The sequence below is a fragment of the Dendropsophus ebraccatus genome, chromosome 1 (assembly GCF_027789765.1).
Source record: "Dendropsophus ebraccatus isolate aDenEbr1 chromosome 1, aDenEbr1.pat, whole genome shotgun sequence".
NCBI lineage: Eukaryota > Metazoa > Chordata > Amphibia > Anura > Hylidae > Dendropsophus > Dendropsophus ebraccatus.
In genome coordinates this window covers 100,313,432-100,330,267 of record NC_091454.1, presented here as the reverse complement: position 1 = coordinate 100,330,267, position 16,836 = coordinate 100,313,432, and positions in this window count along the sequence as shown.

Below are 16,836 nucleotides of genomic sequence, written 5' to 3'. Positions count from 1 at the left end.
AAAGGGTAAAATCTAATGATAGATCTGGGTATATCAAATATCAATTTTGCCTTGGCTTTCAGGCCAAATTAGAATCACAATTTATTCACATGGCATTTAAGTAGCATTTAAGTAGTTTTTTTTTTGTTCTCATATAATGCACACTTATCACAAGTATTCCTGCAGTTCCATCTGTTTCATCTCAGCTCAGCTGCATGCTTACATTTCATGACTGCAGTTAGGTCATATGACATTTTATCAGACATTCTCTTAACTCTTACAATTTATTACTGCTCTGTGCTATGCTATCAAATGCAATATAAGGGAAAGAAAAAAGGCAAATAGCACAATTGCCAGAGCACACCACAAATAAAGAAAAAAAACAAATATGGCTTAAAGTGTGTCATAAGTTCTGCCCACTTGCTAGCACTAGCAAAAACAAACAAACAAACAAAAAAAACAACAACAATGCCTATCTCCCAAATAATGGGGGCACTGGTGTCTATGTCACACAATGGATATGGAAAAACCAGGTGCAAAAGCCAAAAGTGTGACTAATCCATAATGGTCAGTGCTGCCCAAAGAATTCTAACAGTTAAAATCAGATAAAAGTTTAAAATAGTTATTAAAATATGCACAATTTACGTGTTTTAAGGATCAAGTCCTCTTCATCAGAATAGCAGTGCACTGCTATTCTGATGAAGAGGACTTGATCCTTAATACGCCTTACCTTTCGCACCCAGTGAAAGATGGTAAATGTGGCATATGCAGAGGCCGTGTCACCTCTGTGTGCGGCCATCTGCCATAAGCAGTGAAGAGGGGCCTGATTTGAGTAGAAAATTTGCAAAAGAAGTCATGACCCAACTGAATGACACAACTGAAGGGAGAAATTTTAGATGTTTTCATATAGAAATAATAACTACAAGGCAATACTGGCTTAATTATGTAAATAGAATGACTAACTACATAATGAATAAAAAAAAGCAGAGTGCTTATTTAACTTTAAATATTTCAAACAGAACTGTCAGGATGGGGAGGTAGGGACAAGACGAGACAGTGGGCCCTGAGCCTGAACCCACCAATTTGCCTCAATCGGCCCTAGGCAGCCGCGGACAACCACGAAGACGTAAGTGTAACACAGAACAAGACAGACAAACACAATAAAGGGAAGTCAACAAGCCAAGTCAGAACCAAACGGGCAACACAGTACAAAATTGGAGATCAAACTGGAAGTTAAAGGTCAGGCGGGAGGTCAGGTACTAAGTCAAGAAAGCAGAGGAGTTAGGAATGGGGATTAAAGGAGTAGACAGGGGTAGTGGGATCAGGGTATGAACCTTAATAGCCAGCAGTGAGAGACTGGCCACTACTTTTATTCATGAGGATCAAGAGCCCGGTCCGGATCCCCATTGGACCAGCACTCTGATCCTCAAGGTTTCGGACAGGCAGAGGCATGTGTCAATCAAACAACACTGCTTAGCTGCAGCGATCAAGGCTAGCAGTGAGCAGTGTAACTCCTGCATTGCCAGAATGCTGAAAGGCAAGCAGGTGTGTCAAACAGAAAGTAAAAACAGACCCAGTTCCCACCAGGCTCACTGCACATTCCTGACACAGAACTATGTAGAATATGGTAACAAATATGTGAATAAGCATAATGGAGCTCTGACCCATAATTAAATATATTACAAAGTAGTTAAATCATCTGCAATTTATGAAAAATATCTGACATTTTATACTTTTGTTTAAAATGCTAACTACTCATCCATAACGCATATATAGTCTAAAGCTACAAAACAAAGAGCAGAATGCATATCACTATCCATATAGAATACAGTCAATAGCTTTTTAATTGACATTTTCTTTCATAAAATTTGTGATATGGAATTTTCTTTTAGCCAATGCAATATAGTTTAAGTGGTCATTGGTGACATGGTGTAATAGTGTTCAATATATCAGTTACCACTTTGTTAAAGGTAGCAGTAAATTGTAACATAGCTATAATTGCCTTTCCCGACATGAGGGAAACATAAACATGCAGCATCTTCATTTTGACGTAACCACTGAACAGAGGGTGTCTCTAGGGAAAATTATTTATTCAGCAGGTTTAGGGGTGTTAGTTTTTTAATATTACATTTTATGACAATGTCATGGGACTATTTTTTTCTCTATTGATTACAACAATTTTTGTTTTCCCATAATTCCACCTAATTACTCATTGTGAACATAATGAACAGGGTAATTTAAAATTAACATTTTTTATGAGAACAATAACATATGAGAGATTGATGACACTATTAAAATTGTAGTTTTTTTCCCCTCAGAAATGTTTCTGTTGGGTATATTATTGTCCTAGATTGATGGATAATCAATTGTAAAATGAATGAACTGTTAACACAGTACACATATGATTATAAAATCACAAACACTTCTATTGAAAAGTTTTTGGCTGGGATGAATGATAAACTACTGCCAGCAGAATGGACCACTGATAAGGGTGAGCCCAAGTACAATATAAATGTATACATTTCCACATTGTAAAGCTGCAATAGCGGGCATCTGGCATGGGATGAATAGCAGCTATAAACAAAAGCTTATAGAGTCTTCTGATATATAGAATAAAGTGGTATACTGATTACACTAACTGAACAGATAACAAAAGGAGGCCATAAAGGAAATGCAATATAAAACATTTCCTACTAAATATAATATAGACTACTGCAATGTGTATATAGTATATGCAGTAAATCTGCCCATTATACATTAGACTTTTATTTGTAAAAAAAAATCCCTTAGCTAAGGTTATCTGATGTGAACCAGTATGCTGAGGCTTCATAAAACCACCCCTTAAAGGCCACAGTTTATCTCATAGCTATGGCTAAGACATTAATTCTATTGTATTATTCGGTCACATCTTCTGTAGCATGTTCTTTCACTGGTATATTAAGAATAAGGCCGGAGCCACAAATCCTTATTTTATCATCACTACTAAGGCTGGAGTTCAATGTTGGTTTTTGTGTTTTCTCATAAACCTTGCTGCAGATCTATATTGGAATACACTGTCTTAAGTCATTTGGGAATATTGGAATACATATTGCGATACATGTTTTAAGACCACGTTGGGATACAGAGCATATCCAATTTTTTTTAAGATTATTGTGCCTCGAGAATTCAGACCCAAAAGCATTATTGGATTTCCACAATAATTACAGCTTGTGATTCCTACAGCTTTCCTCTAATTGCCAATAAACTCCTCCAAAGAGTACAAAGGAAGGACAATGTGCAGAGGATTGTACAGTCATTAAAAGGATCTCACATCCGGGGTTCTGGAATCTACAAAGGAGATTTCTTTCTACTGTGCTTCTCACTAAATAGAGTGAAACTATGTAAACAGTGTTTCCTTTGTATACATATTTCTATACTAGTGATTAGAATTAAGCAATTAAAACAACTTAAACCAATATATAAATATATATTCTCATTGTCGTTACTTTCCTTTAACATTACATTTGACATCTATCTATCTATCTATCTATCTATCTGCACACTGAAATATACCTTATCTCAGCACGATTGAGCAATAACTATTAATCCTTTTAAAGAGAATGTGTCGTTTTTACTGATCAGAGCCAGATACTGGAATGTGTTTTTTTTGTGACATAGCGGCTATAGCTATGGGGTTGAAGTAGTTATACACCAGGTTAGGTTTGCTCATCATTTGTACATGTGCACAGTATTTAATATTGGTGGCTTGATGTTCAGTATTGATTCTCGTTGATACTCTATGGAGCATAGTCGGCATTTACCTTATTTTATGCCCCCCGCAGTACACCTGTGATTCAATAAATTTTTATTAAATTTTCACATTTTAAAGTCATGTCAATAACAAATATCAAAGCATATAATAATAAGTCTGTAAAGCTGTAAAGAGTTCAGCTTATAAAAAGCATAGTTAGTCATTTGTGCAGAATAAAGTATAGTCAGTATACATTACTAGCTTGAAAGAAGTCAAATAATGACATGTGTAAGAGCCAATCAACATATTTCGGCTAACAACATCAAAAACAAAGCAGAATAGAACTGAAGCACAGACAGGTAAGTTTCATATGTAGTGACTAAGGGGGGCGTAGAGAGCAATTATTTTATTACAGTAGTATGTCTGCCATAATGACCAATTGAGATAGAATTTCTCCATTGAATATGCTCCTATGGCTATGATTTCTTCATATTTGTGGCACTGTTTCAATAATAATGTATATAATAATATACAATAATATATAATGTGTGCATACTATATATATATATATATATATATATATATATATATATATATATATATATATGTAGCTAGCATAGGGCCCCTGTGCAAAAAATGTGCCTGCCCCCCTCCCCCCCTTTGTTTCCCGCCAACCTTTTCCGCCTCTACATACAAAAAATGGCATGGATGGATGCCTAGCCTTGGTAACCCTTGTCTTATGTCGTTATACTCGCCACAGAGTTAGACTTTGACTCACAGGGGCCACCCTGGTGTTTCCCTATTTAGGTCCTAAAGCTCGCAAAAGAATGAGGACCTGAGGGACTACGTATCAGGGTGGTTTGGTGCTCTCCCCACTAGGAGGCACCCCTTGGCAATGGGCTTCCTTCTCTGGAGAGAGGGATATCTGGCTACTCCCGTGTTTTGAGACTCGTAACTGAGGCTCCACGGACCCCTTTTTTGCATATATATATATATATATATATATATATATATATAGCTAGCATAGGGCCCCTGTGCAAAAAATGTGCCTGCCCCCCTCCCCCCCTTTGTTTCCCACCAACCTTTTCCGCCTCTACATACAAAAAATGGCATTCAGTGTCTCACAGGTGACGTATTCTTCGATCTGAGGCGTCACTTTTCCTTTTCATTTCCATCCAGCAGTTTCTTCATCTCTTCAGAACCTGCCACACAAACATCTTAGGAGCCATACTTTTCCTTCAACATTCTTCCCTTTTTCTTACCTATAGGGTCCCATATAGTAGTAATCGTAGTAGTATTAGTAATAGTGGTGTCATGCTCAGTAAAGCGAGTAGATGTGTGGGTTGCCTGCATATGTAGGATCCCCCATATACTAATAGGGTCCCCTGCTGTGCCCCACATATAGTAATAATGTCCCCTGCTGTGCCCCTATGTAGTAATAATGCCTCCTGCTGCCCCCATATAGTAATAAATGTCCCCTGCTGTTCCCCATATACTAATAATGCCCCATGCTGTGCACCCCCACATAATGAAAATGCTCCTGCTGTATACAGTTCCCACCCACTTCAGTAATTTCTTCTGCTGTGCCCCCATAGTAACAATACCCCCTGCTGTGCCCTATAGTAATAATACCCTCACTGTACCCCTATAGTAATAATCCCCCTGTTGTGCCCCATAGTAATAATGCTCTCTGCTGTGCCCCCATATAGTAATAATTCACCCTGCTGTGTATAGCCCCATAGCAATAATTCCCCCTGTTGTGAGCCCCATAGTAATAAAGCCCACCGGTTGTGACCCGCCCATAGTAATAATGCCCCATAATGTGTACAGCCCCTTTAGAAATAATGCCTCCTGTTGTGACCCCCATAGTAATGATTCCCCCTGCTGTGTAAGCCCCCATAGTAATAATGCTCCTGTTGTGACCACCTCCCATAATAATAATCCCCTGCTGTGTACAGCCCCCACAGTAATAAAGCCTCTCTGTTGTCTTGACAGATTCTGTGTATACAGAGTGTCTATAGCATGTCTATTGCTTCATTACGCAAAGAAAGGTAAAGATCATATTTAGTATGATAACCATATCAGTCATCAACACATAAATAGTAACTATGAAAACACAAGGACATTCTGGATTTTGTATTTACCAATGGTGATTGGGTGTTTATAGTTTAAGTGTAAAGCACTGTGGAATAAGTTGGTGTTATATAAATACAGGAACAATTATTGTTACAGTGGTACCTTGGTTTAAGAGTGTTTTGGTTTAAGAGCTCACAGTTTTTCAAAATTGTGACTTGGTTTAAGAGCATTGCTTTGGTTTAAGAGCTCCCTGTACTGGGTGGGAGGGTGAGTGGAGGATGGGCATGGTCTGCATAGTGGGGTCTACAGCCCTGTACTCTGACCCAGGAAGTCTCCCTCACCTTTCAAATCATGGCAGATCCACTTCAGGCTGGGGCTTGCATCAGGGGACAGGACTGTGGGGGTAATCTCTCCATAGCTGTAACCACTCTCTGCCCGGACAGAGAGTGCTGCATGTATGCGCCCACATCTGCCCTGCTCATTCCTTCCTGCTCCCTGCAGTCTCTGTCAGCCCTTGTGTTTCCCATCCTCTCCATTACTGTACAGTAACTTATAATATCACATATTCTGCTGTTTCTGAATGTTTGTTTCATTTGTTTTACATGTTATTCAGAATATTAAATCATTATTTTTGGGGTGTGGAACCAATTGTCTGCATTTCTATGATTTCTTATGGGAAAATTTGCTTTGGTTTAAGAGTAGATTTGGATTACAAGCACGGTGCCGGGACAAATTATGCTCGTAATCCAAGGCACCACTGTATTATTATTATTTTGGGGGGCATCAGTGGAGACTCTTGATTGAGTACTTCATTGGAGTTTTTTCACTGTTCTCCTTGAGTTCAGTGATTACTGTGTTTTGTTGGTTGATTTGTCATTGTCCCAACTAGCCAGAATCTTACTCCACACTGACGAGGGACAAATACCCCAAAACGGCTGTCTGTGGATTGATGCCTGCCTTGGCAAGCCCTTGTCATGATCACAATACTCGTACCTTGAGTTAGACATTGACAAAAAGGGGCCACCCTGGTATTTCTTTTTTTTATGTTCCAATACTCGCAACCGAGTGGGACCTAAGGGGCTATTTATCAGGGTGGTGTGGTGCTCTCCCTATCATGAAGGCACCCCGTGGCAACAGGCTAGAGATATCTGGCTATCCCGTGTTTTGAGACTCGCAACTGATACTCCACGGACTCTTGTTTTGCTTATTTAAATTTTTGGGGGCATCAGTGGAGACTCTTGATTGAGTCCTTCATTGGAGTTTTTTCCCCTGTTCTCCTTGAGTTCAGTGATTACTGTGTTTTGTTGATTGATTTGTCATTGCCCCAACTAGCCAGAATCCTACTCCACACTGACGAGGGGCAAATACCCCAAAACGGCTGTCTGTGGGCTGATGCCTGCCTTGGCAAGTCCTTGTCATGATCGCAATACTCTTACCTTGAGTTAGACATTGACAAAAAGGGGCCACCCTGGTATATCCCTTTTTATGTTCCAATACTCGCAACCGAGTGGGACTTGAGGGGCTATTTATCAGGGTGGTGTGGTGCTCTCCCAATCATGGAGGCACCCCGTTGGCAACAGGCTAGAGATTTCTGGCTATCCCATGTTTTGAGACTCTCAACCTAGACTCCACGGACTCTTGTTTTGCATATTATTATAGTTGGACATAAAAACTGACTGTGTGCAATCCTACACTACAACCAAAGTATTGGATTTTGGAAATACATATTTCAAGGAAATGAAGCAGTATTTAAATAGTGAACTAAAAAGACAAAAAAAAAAAAACAGCAAGAGTAAGTGCTGAGAGGGCAAAATGTACAAGAAATTAGCAACAGTAAAAGGAAAAAAAAATTATTGTTTTACAAGAGATGTAAGGGCTATAAAGAGACTGGAAGTATAGCTGACAGAGAGATGTGTAAAATTAGACAGATGAAGGCAAAGCAAATTATAAATACTGGTAAAGCCTCAAAAATAGAAGGAATTATAAAATTTGTTAAGGAGAGAACTCAATCTTTCTTCACATATATAAGTGACGGGAGGAAGAAGAAAATTGTTGGTATTTAAAAATTTGTAAAAGTAATGGAGAGAATACCTATGTTGATAGACATAAGCCAGTCTGACCATCTGGCGTCCTTGTTGCTGCTTATCCTGCCATGGCGATTTTAAGAAGTTACTAACTCCCTCTCCCATTCTCTACATTTTCCGGCTATTAAGAAGCAGTTTTTTATTATGGAAGTAGTGAGCACCTTCTATATTTGTTACCAATATATATTCCCAATGTATACCCAGTACTGAACGATTTGGTTGGAGTAGTGCCGATGCTATATCTGTTTGAAGTATTGACCATCTGAATAGCTACTTCTGCTCATTTTTTTTCTTAGAAAAATTACAATAAGGCAATGGGTTTAGACGGTGTCCACCCCAGGGTTCTTGAACTGTGATTAATGCCCCCGTCTAACTTTTATAACACATACCTTCTAACATAAGATGCTCCTAATGAATGGAGATTAGCCAATGTTATACCAAGAAGGGTAGTAGAGAAAAGCCCAGTAACTACAGGTCAGTTAGCTTGACATCTGTCTTAGTAAAAATGATGGGAAAAAAAATCAATGATTACCTAAAAATCAATAATTTGATGGATTCCAACCAGTATGGCTTTACTGTGGGCAGATCAGATAAGACTAATTTATTGATTTGTGGATTTGTGGTTTGCTAAAGGTTAGATATCAGAGGGTTGTTTTTAATGTCAGCTAGGCTTCCATATGATGACCAGGAAGGGTGTGGTGAGAACACTTACCCCTGGACTTGCCCCATTGAACCTACCCTGCGTCTTAGGTGTAAAACACAAAACGAAGCCAAGACAATCACCAAGGAATAACCGTATGGGTCAGGGTAAAACCTAAGGGGCAACGCAGTACAAAGTGTATTCAGAGTCGAGATCAGAATAGGTAAGTATAGAGATATAGAGTATAGAGAAACAGGGCACACTTATCACACTCAGAGTGTCCAATAGATAGCAAAAACTACTGGACAAACAAATGCTTTATAGGAGTCCAGGGTTTTGATCCAGCATGTGGTTGGGCCGGGCACACAGAACACATACTGACAAAGCAAAGGATGAGTGGGAAAGTAGGATGTCAATCACAAGCAAAACAAAGGTTGACTGCTAAATGACCTGAGGGAACTCAACAGAGATACTGTAGGTGTACTGACGAATCAATTACCAAAGCAGGAGGAATTGAGTGAAGGCCCTATTCCACCAACAGATCTGATGACAGATTATCTGCCAAAGATTTGAAGCCAAACCCAGGAAGGGATTTAAAAAGAGGAGAAATCCAGTCTTTTCTTTATGACCTGTTCTCTGTTTATAGTCTGTTCCTGGGTTTGGCTTCAAATCTTTGGCAGATAATCTGTCGTCAGATCTGTTGGTGGAATAGGGCCTTTAGTTTAGACAGTGTTTACACTAGTGCTACTGAAACATTGAATTTAAATACTAAATATTGCTAAAAGTGCAGTCTCAGCCATATACATGACAATTATGAGCAGAGACTGATTACAAGTGTGGCTGCAAGGGTCTGTTTTGGGTCCTATTCAATATATTTTTAACCACTAGACGACCTAGGATGTACCTGTACGCCCTGACCGCCTGTCACCAGATGACCCTGGGCGTACAGGTACGTCCTGGGTGTTTACCCTGCTATGAAGCGTGCTCCAGAGCAGAGTGTGCTTCATAGCAGGTAGGGGAGGGCTGCAATCAGCAGCCGGGCCTCACCGTTAATGACAGGTTGCACTGATCGTGCTGAAGCCTGTCATTAACCCCTAAATGCCGTGATCTCAGCGTTTTAAGTGTAAGTGACAGGAGCAGCTCCTGTCACTTACCGATCGGGACCCCCACAGTGTGACTGCGGGGGTCCCAATTGCTGTGTCGGACCGCCGAAGGTCTCTTACCTTCCTCTATGTGGTCTGTTCGGCGCTCTGCTCATTGAGTATGCCACAGGCAGGCTTAATGAGCAGAGAGCGTATTACACTGATTAATGCTACAGTGCTATAACAGTGATTAGTGTATGCAATCTAATGATTGCATGTAAAAGTCCCCCAGGGGGACTTAAAGTGTTTAAAAAAAAAACAAAAAACAAAGCCCCTCCCCCAATAAAAAATTAAATCACCCCCATCCCATAATATAAATAAAACATATAAAAATAAATCATTAAATAAACATATTATATACCGTGGCATGCGTAATTGTCTTATCTATTAACCCCTAGATGACCCTAGACATACAGTTACGTCTTGGAAGTCATCAGACGACCCTGGGCGTAATTGTACGTCCTGGGTGTTTATTCTGCTATGAAGCGTGCTCCAAGGGTTTTGGATGGTCTGAAGCACAAAAAATCAGTAAAGACTTAAGGGTCCATATGTGTATAGTAAGGAGGAATGAAGGTCTTTTTAAACAAATAAAAATTGAAGGAATAATTTCTTTTGGACTCAACTTTGGGTTCTTAATTGGTTTTACTAAATCTTTTCTTGGGCTTTGTGTACTATTATGGGCCAGATGGGCCCCGCTGAACCACCATGCTGTCTGTTAAATTTACATCATATTTACATTTTTTGTCTAAGATTTTTGGAATCTGTCTAATAGAACCACCAAAAGATAGCACTTTATATGTCCTTATAAAGAGTGTTCAGAATGAATTTAGTTAACATTAGACTGGCAGAAAAGTTCTCTGTTGTAATATTTCAGGAGCTACAAAAATAAGTATCAGGCTGATCACGCAAAGCTGCTATGATAAATGAGATATCATCTAGAATAAACTCATCTCTATATTTGATGTAGGGTATACCTCATTTTATCGGTTAGAAATATAACACAAACTGAAAAGTAATTGCTTTGATTTATCCCATATTTGTTCTGTGCTCAAATCCTAAGAGTATTGTTTATGTCCTCCTTAGTGAACCAATGTCCTATGTCTGCCTTTGAAGATTATGAAAGTGACTCGTAAAACTTACATCTTTCATGTTTAAAATGGCAAAACAGCAACATAAGTCCTTAAATTTCTGTTAATACATTTGTAAAATGAGGATAATTAGAAATGTAGATTACGAGTACTAACTAATGTAGCCATTAACCCCTTTTCCTGGATGCATTCTGAGCTTTCACGTCTACAATCTGTATACAAGTGGTACCTTGGTTTAGGAGTAACTTGGTTTAAGAGCGTTTTGGTTTAGGAGGTCACAGTTTTTCAAAATTGTGACTTGGTTTAAGAGCATTGCTTTGGTTTAAGAGCTCCCTGAACTGGGTAGGAGCGGGAGGGGGGGAGGGACATGGTCTGCCTGTAGTGGTTTACAGCACTGTACTCTGACCCAGGAAGTCTCCCTCACCTTCCAAATCATAGCAGATCCACTTCAGGCTGGGGCTTACATGAGGGGACAGGACTGTGGAGGTTATCTCTTAATAGTTGTAACCCCTCTCTCCCTGGACAGAGAGTTCTGCTATACTGTGCTTACATATGTCCTGCTCATTCCTTTATGCTCTCTGCAGTCTCTGTCAGTGCTGATTGGTTTAGATTGAACACACACCCCCTTCCCCATTGCTGTCATGTGACCACACAGACCTCTGACAGCAGCCCTACTTCTCTATTCTACCCTGTTGTACTACACTACTGCATTATGGGGATCTGCAGCTCCATCCTGTAACTAAAAACTGCTATTGTTTTTCAGGTTTACAGTATGCCCTTACTATACATTATACACCACATGCTGATTGTTATACTGTACAGTAACTTATAATATGATATATTCAGCTGTTTCTCATTGTTTGTTTCATCTGTTCTACATGTTATTCAGAATATAAAATCATTATTTTTGGGGTGTGGAACCAATTGTCTGCATTTCAATGATTTCTTATGGTAAAATTTGCTTTGGTATAAGAGTGGATTTGGATTACAAGCACAGTCCCGGAACGAATTATGCTCGTAATCCAAGGCACCACTGTGTATACTTTCCTACTGCTGATGCCCCATGCAGTGGGAATGTACTGTATATATATAAGTTGCTGACTGGAAAGGAGTTTTAGGCTGGGTTCACACTACGTATATTTCAGTAACACTTTCTGTGTTTTTAATCCACTCCTGGTTTTGGTTGCAATATGAGGACCACAATACTGACTGAAATATACGTAGTGTGAACCCAGCCCAAATGTGTGACGGCCCGCTTTAGAGTCATAAGCCCCGCAGACATTATTGTCTCAGAAGCTGGGCATAATGACACGTGTGGAAGGGTCTCTCTACTACTTGGACAGGGATGTTGTATGTCGTGACAGCAGTGCTAGTGCATCACACAGGTGTGATGTTGATACCTGTTTGGTTTCTATGGCCAGTAGTGTTTCCAAAATCGTCAATAACCGGACGGGTTGTTGTGGGTCCCTTCGGCTCTTGTCACAGCAGTCCTGAGTGGCAACCGACCCACCCGGACTGTCGGTACCACCATCCACAAAAGGGGGGAAAATATCCAAGGTGTGCGGTTGCAGACAAAGGATGACAGAGTTCTTTTAGTATAAAAATATAACAGATTTACTGTAAGGCTTTTCAGTATAACAGTACACGGTTTCACAAGTAATAAATCTTTACACACTTGAATGCTTGACCTTAATGCTTGAAGGAGGTGCTTGAAAGAAGTAAGAAAGGTAATTATAGCGGTGCTTGTAGAGTGAAGAGTAGAGCAGAGGAGAGGAGTTTGCCAGAGGAGCCCCAACTCAGTGTAGCTGTGCCAAAACTTTTGGCCCTCTAGATTTTTTTTTACTGTGAATTTAGACATTTTAAAATTTCTGGCAGATTTTGAGTTCAGACCCTACCAAACTCACATGTATGTTTCTCTCTTGATTAAGGATTTATCTGGTCCATAAAAGGTTGTAACAGCTCCATCTGTAAAATAAATAAATAAATAAATAATTGTAAGGGACAAAATTTGTCATCAAGACTAATGCCTGAAATGTCGTAAATGTGTGCTCCTAAGGTACAAAGACGCCTACAGGATCCCAAGATATAGTGCCACTAATTTGTTATTATTCACAGGGCTGTATTTGCCACTAGGCACCCGTGGTCCGGTGCCTAGGGCGGCGCCCTGTGGTGGGTGGCACCCGCAGGGAATACTTTTTTTATTATTTAAAACCTCCGTAGCCACCGGCCCGCGGGTGCCTAGTCCGCGCCGGAGCGGGGGGGGGGGGGGGGGCTGACGGAGCGGCGGGGGGCAGGCAGGCTGGTTCCCACCCCCCATGCAGCGCTGGCATCCGGGGTGCGAGGCAGGGGGTGAGCTTCTGGCACACACAGTCTGACAGAGGCCGGAAGCTCACAGCTGCAGCCCCGCGGTCCCGGATCTTCTCTCCTGCTCGGTGGCGCTCACGTGATGTGACGTCATCGCCGAGCAGGAGAGAAGATCCGGGACCGCGGGGCTGCAGCTGTGAGCTTCCGGCCTCTGTCAGACTGTGTGTGCCGGAAGCTCACCCCCTGCCCCGCACCCCGGACCTCGGCGCTGCATGGGGGAGGGAACTAGCCTGCCTGCCCATCCTGCTCCTGGCCTATGTATCTATGTATTCTGATCTCCCACAAAGCCTCCAGTGTATAATGCACCTAGGACCCAACTACAAGAGCTGCAGGCACTACAACTCCCGGCATGTACTGACAGTGTGCAGCCCTAAGGATATGCTGGGAGTTGTTGTGCCTGCAGCTGTTGTAGTTGGGTCCTAGGTGCATTATACACTGGATGCTTTGTGACATATAAGTATACATAGATCTGTGGGGGCTCAGTGTAGGGAAGTGACCCCAGAACATCACTGATAGGGGATAGGGGGAGATGTCTTTGTTCTATCCCCTATTAGTGCTGTTCTGGGGTCACTTCCCTGCACTGATCTCCCACAGATCTATGTATTCTTATATGTCACAAATCATTCAGTGTATGGGACGCAACTACAACAGCTGCAGGCACTACAACTCCCAGCATGTACTGACAGTCTGCAGCCCTCAAGATATGCTGGGAGTTGTAGTACAGCAGTACAATCCTCTGAGAACTGCTGCTGTAGACAGATGTATTGCTGGACCTTCAGGGCTGATGGTTGTCACCCACAGATTGCAGCCACCAGGAGACTCTGCACACACTGATTTATTACACGGTTGCCCTCTCAGAGACTACAACTCCCAGCATGTACTGACAGTCTGCAGCCGTCAGGATATGCTGGGAGTTGTAGTAAAGTAGTACAATCCTCTGATAGCTGCCGCTGTAGACAGATGTATTGCTGGACCTTCAGGGCTGATAGTTGTCACCCACAGATTGCAGCCACAGGAGCATCTGCACCCTAAGAGCTGTATAAATGGAGGGTGTTCTGAGATTTATCACAGATACAGATGAATTCAGGAAAGGAGCGGGTCAGCATGTTGTGTCTCACTGGTTGTATATTGGTGGCTCCAGGTACCCCAGTCCAACACTGGACAGAAACGGTCCCCAAACTAAGACGCTCCCGGCCTCCTTCCTTCCTCCATCACGTCTGTTTGATGAGAACAGCGGGCATCAAGCAGAGCGGCACCCAAGTGCCAGGGTATATACCATGCATGTACAGTAACGGCGGGGGGGGGGGGGGGGGGGCGCCTCTGCGTGCAAAGTGCCTAGGGCAGCATGAACTCTAAATACAGGCCTGATTATTCATAGATTTTTCTTTTAAAAAATGTTGTTTATGTGAGAACAGCGGATTGTAATAGGATAGTAATAGTTTTTTTTTTTTTATAATACATTGCATTACATACTTTTGGTAAGAATGGTAAAAAATAAATGTCATATTTGTCACGGTTTCAATTAAAACTCCTTTAATTGAAAGAACAATTAGACGGCTCTACTCATCAGTACATTTTGCCAGGAAAATCCCTTTAATAACAGTTATTTAAAGATGTGCGCTCAGCTGGGCAAATATACACCTTGGACCCTAAAATTAAAGAGTTTTATCCACTATTCCTCCACAGCTATTCTCTGTGTTGCTGGACCTCTGAGCCATTTGGCAGATAGAATAGGAAAAGCTACAACTGTAAGGTGCATTACTAGTATTTTTAAACAGTATCTATCTATCTATCTATCTATCTATCTATCTATCTATCTATCTATCTATCTATCTATCTATCTATCATCTTAGTGTTTCTTATATTATGTACCTTTATTCCATACTTGGAACATGTGAGTCATACACCTTTTAGAGAATGTTATCGTGGTTGTTATCATATTGTACCTTTAAAAATCCAATGTGTTTAGGCTTATCTACAGTTCTGGTATAATTGTATCACATTGATGTCCATTCATGAACCAAATTGACTTATTGCTGAGCTTTAAATACGATTGTCAGGGAGTGAAAGTGAAATAGAATGATACCAGTCCTTTCCCTTTAAAATGGCTTGAAGTAGTAATTTTATTGTAGGGTTATTTTAGTGGCCTCATAAATCATTGGGTTTCATTGTTTGTATTTCATTACTTGGACACCCATCTGCCAAGCATTTGTTCAAACCAGTCCATTCTATGTGACTGCTAAGATGCACTTTATAGCAGTGGATTCAACTACGATTGTTTACATGTGTAAAGATACATGTTTTGATGATCTCTTTTCAGGTAATATATTGATTATTAAGATTTCCCTTTTTTCAGTTTTTTCCCATATTATATTTTAAATATGTAAGGTTATCCTTTTTCACAAATTATAAATCAAATGTGGTAAGAGGCATTGCCTCTAAGCATAGATTTGTTTGTGAAGCATTGCGGTTACTTGTCCACATAAGATTGTAATATAATAGTCTATAGGTGACAGATGCTGCTAGATAAAAAATGTTTATGTCATGAGCTTTTCATAGTTTTTATGATACATCTGTTAAGCAGATGCTATAATAGCCTATGGGTGATATATGCCTGTGATAGTCTCCATACAGTGCATTAATCACCCATATACTATTGTGGATTCCATTTTACAGTTACATCATACAACATATCCATTATATGGATACCATAATAGCCAATGTGTGATAGATGCCACTGTATGGCATCCATCAGAGCCTTCATTTAATGCATAGGTTGGAACATATTCTGGCGTATATGGTAAATGCAAACAAAGAAAAAACAAGATGTGAATGATGCCAATGAGGTTCATGTGAGGCATTTGTACTGTTAGTTTTGCAAGGTCAGTACTTCAGTGTTGGTGAGAAGTTATGAATAAACATTTTTTTCTATGGTTTTACTTTACTTTTTTTTTCAAGCATTCATAGCGCTTTAGTGCTTCAATGATGGAAAATGCAAAATAAAAGTTGTGGCCACTAGGTGTCTCACTTCCCTGCAATTTGCTATTCACTGGTTGTTAGGCTCAGTCCATCTCTAGTAACACAAACACCTTTTACACGGAACGATTGATCGTTCGAGTTTGCACAATAACGATCGAATTCGAACCATAATCGTACGTGTAAACTCAGCGAACGATCAAACGACGAGCGAAAAAATCGTTCATTTTGATCTTTCAACATGTTCTCAAATTATCGTTGGTCATTCGCAAAAAATTCGCAGATCGTTCCGTGTAAACATTCTTTCAACGATTTCACCTATGTGTGAGATAGGCCTAAGCGATCGCAAAACGATCGCATAACGATTTTTCCGTACGATATATCGTTCCGTCTAAACGCTGATCGTTATAAAAAAAAACATTGTTCATTCAAAATCGTTAATCGTGCGATCGGGCGAATTATCGCTCTGTGTAAAAGTACCATAAGACAGACTACAGGAAAGGGGGTAAGGCTTTGCTAGTTTGCTATTTGCAACAAAGAAAGCAAGCCTGGGCTCTGTACCTACAATCTATGAGCCTATCTTCCATTGTTCATCTTTCAGTCAGCAGTGTTCCCTTATGACCCATGCACTTTCTGTCTATATTCCCACTACGTAATGATAAGCGCAAACAGCAGCCCATGTTGTAAAACCACAGTCGGAAATAACCCTTTCAGGACTGGTCTAGATAGTGCCTTGAAGACAAAGAGACCATTTTCT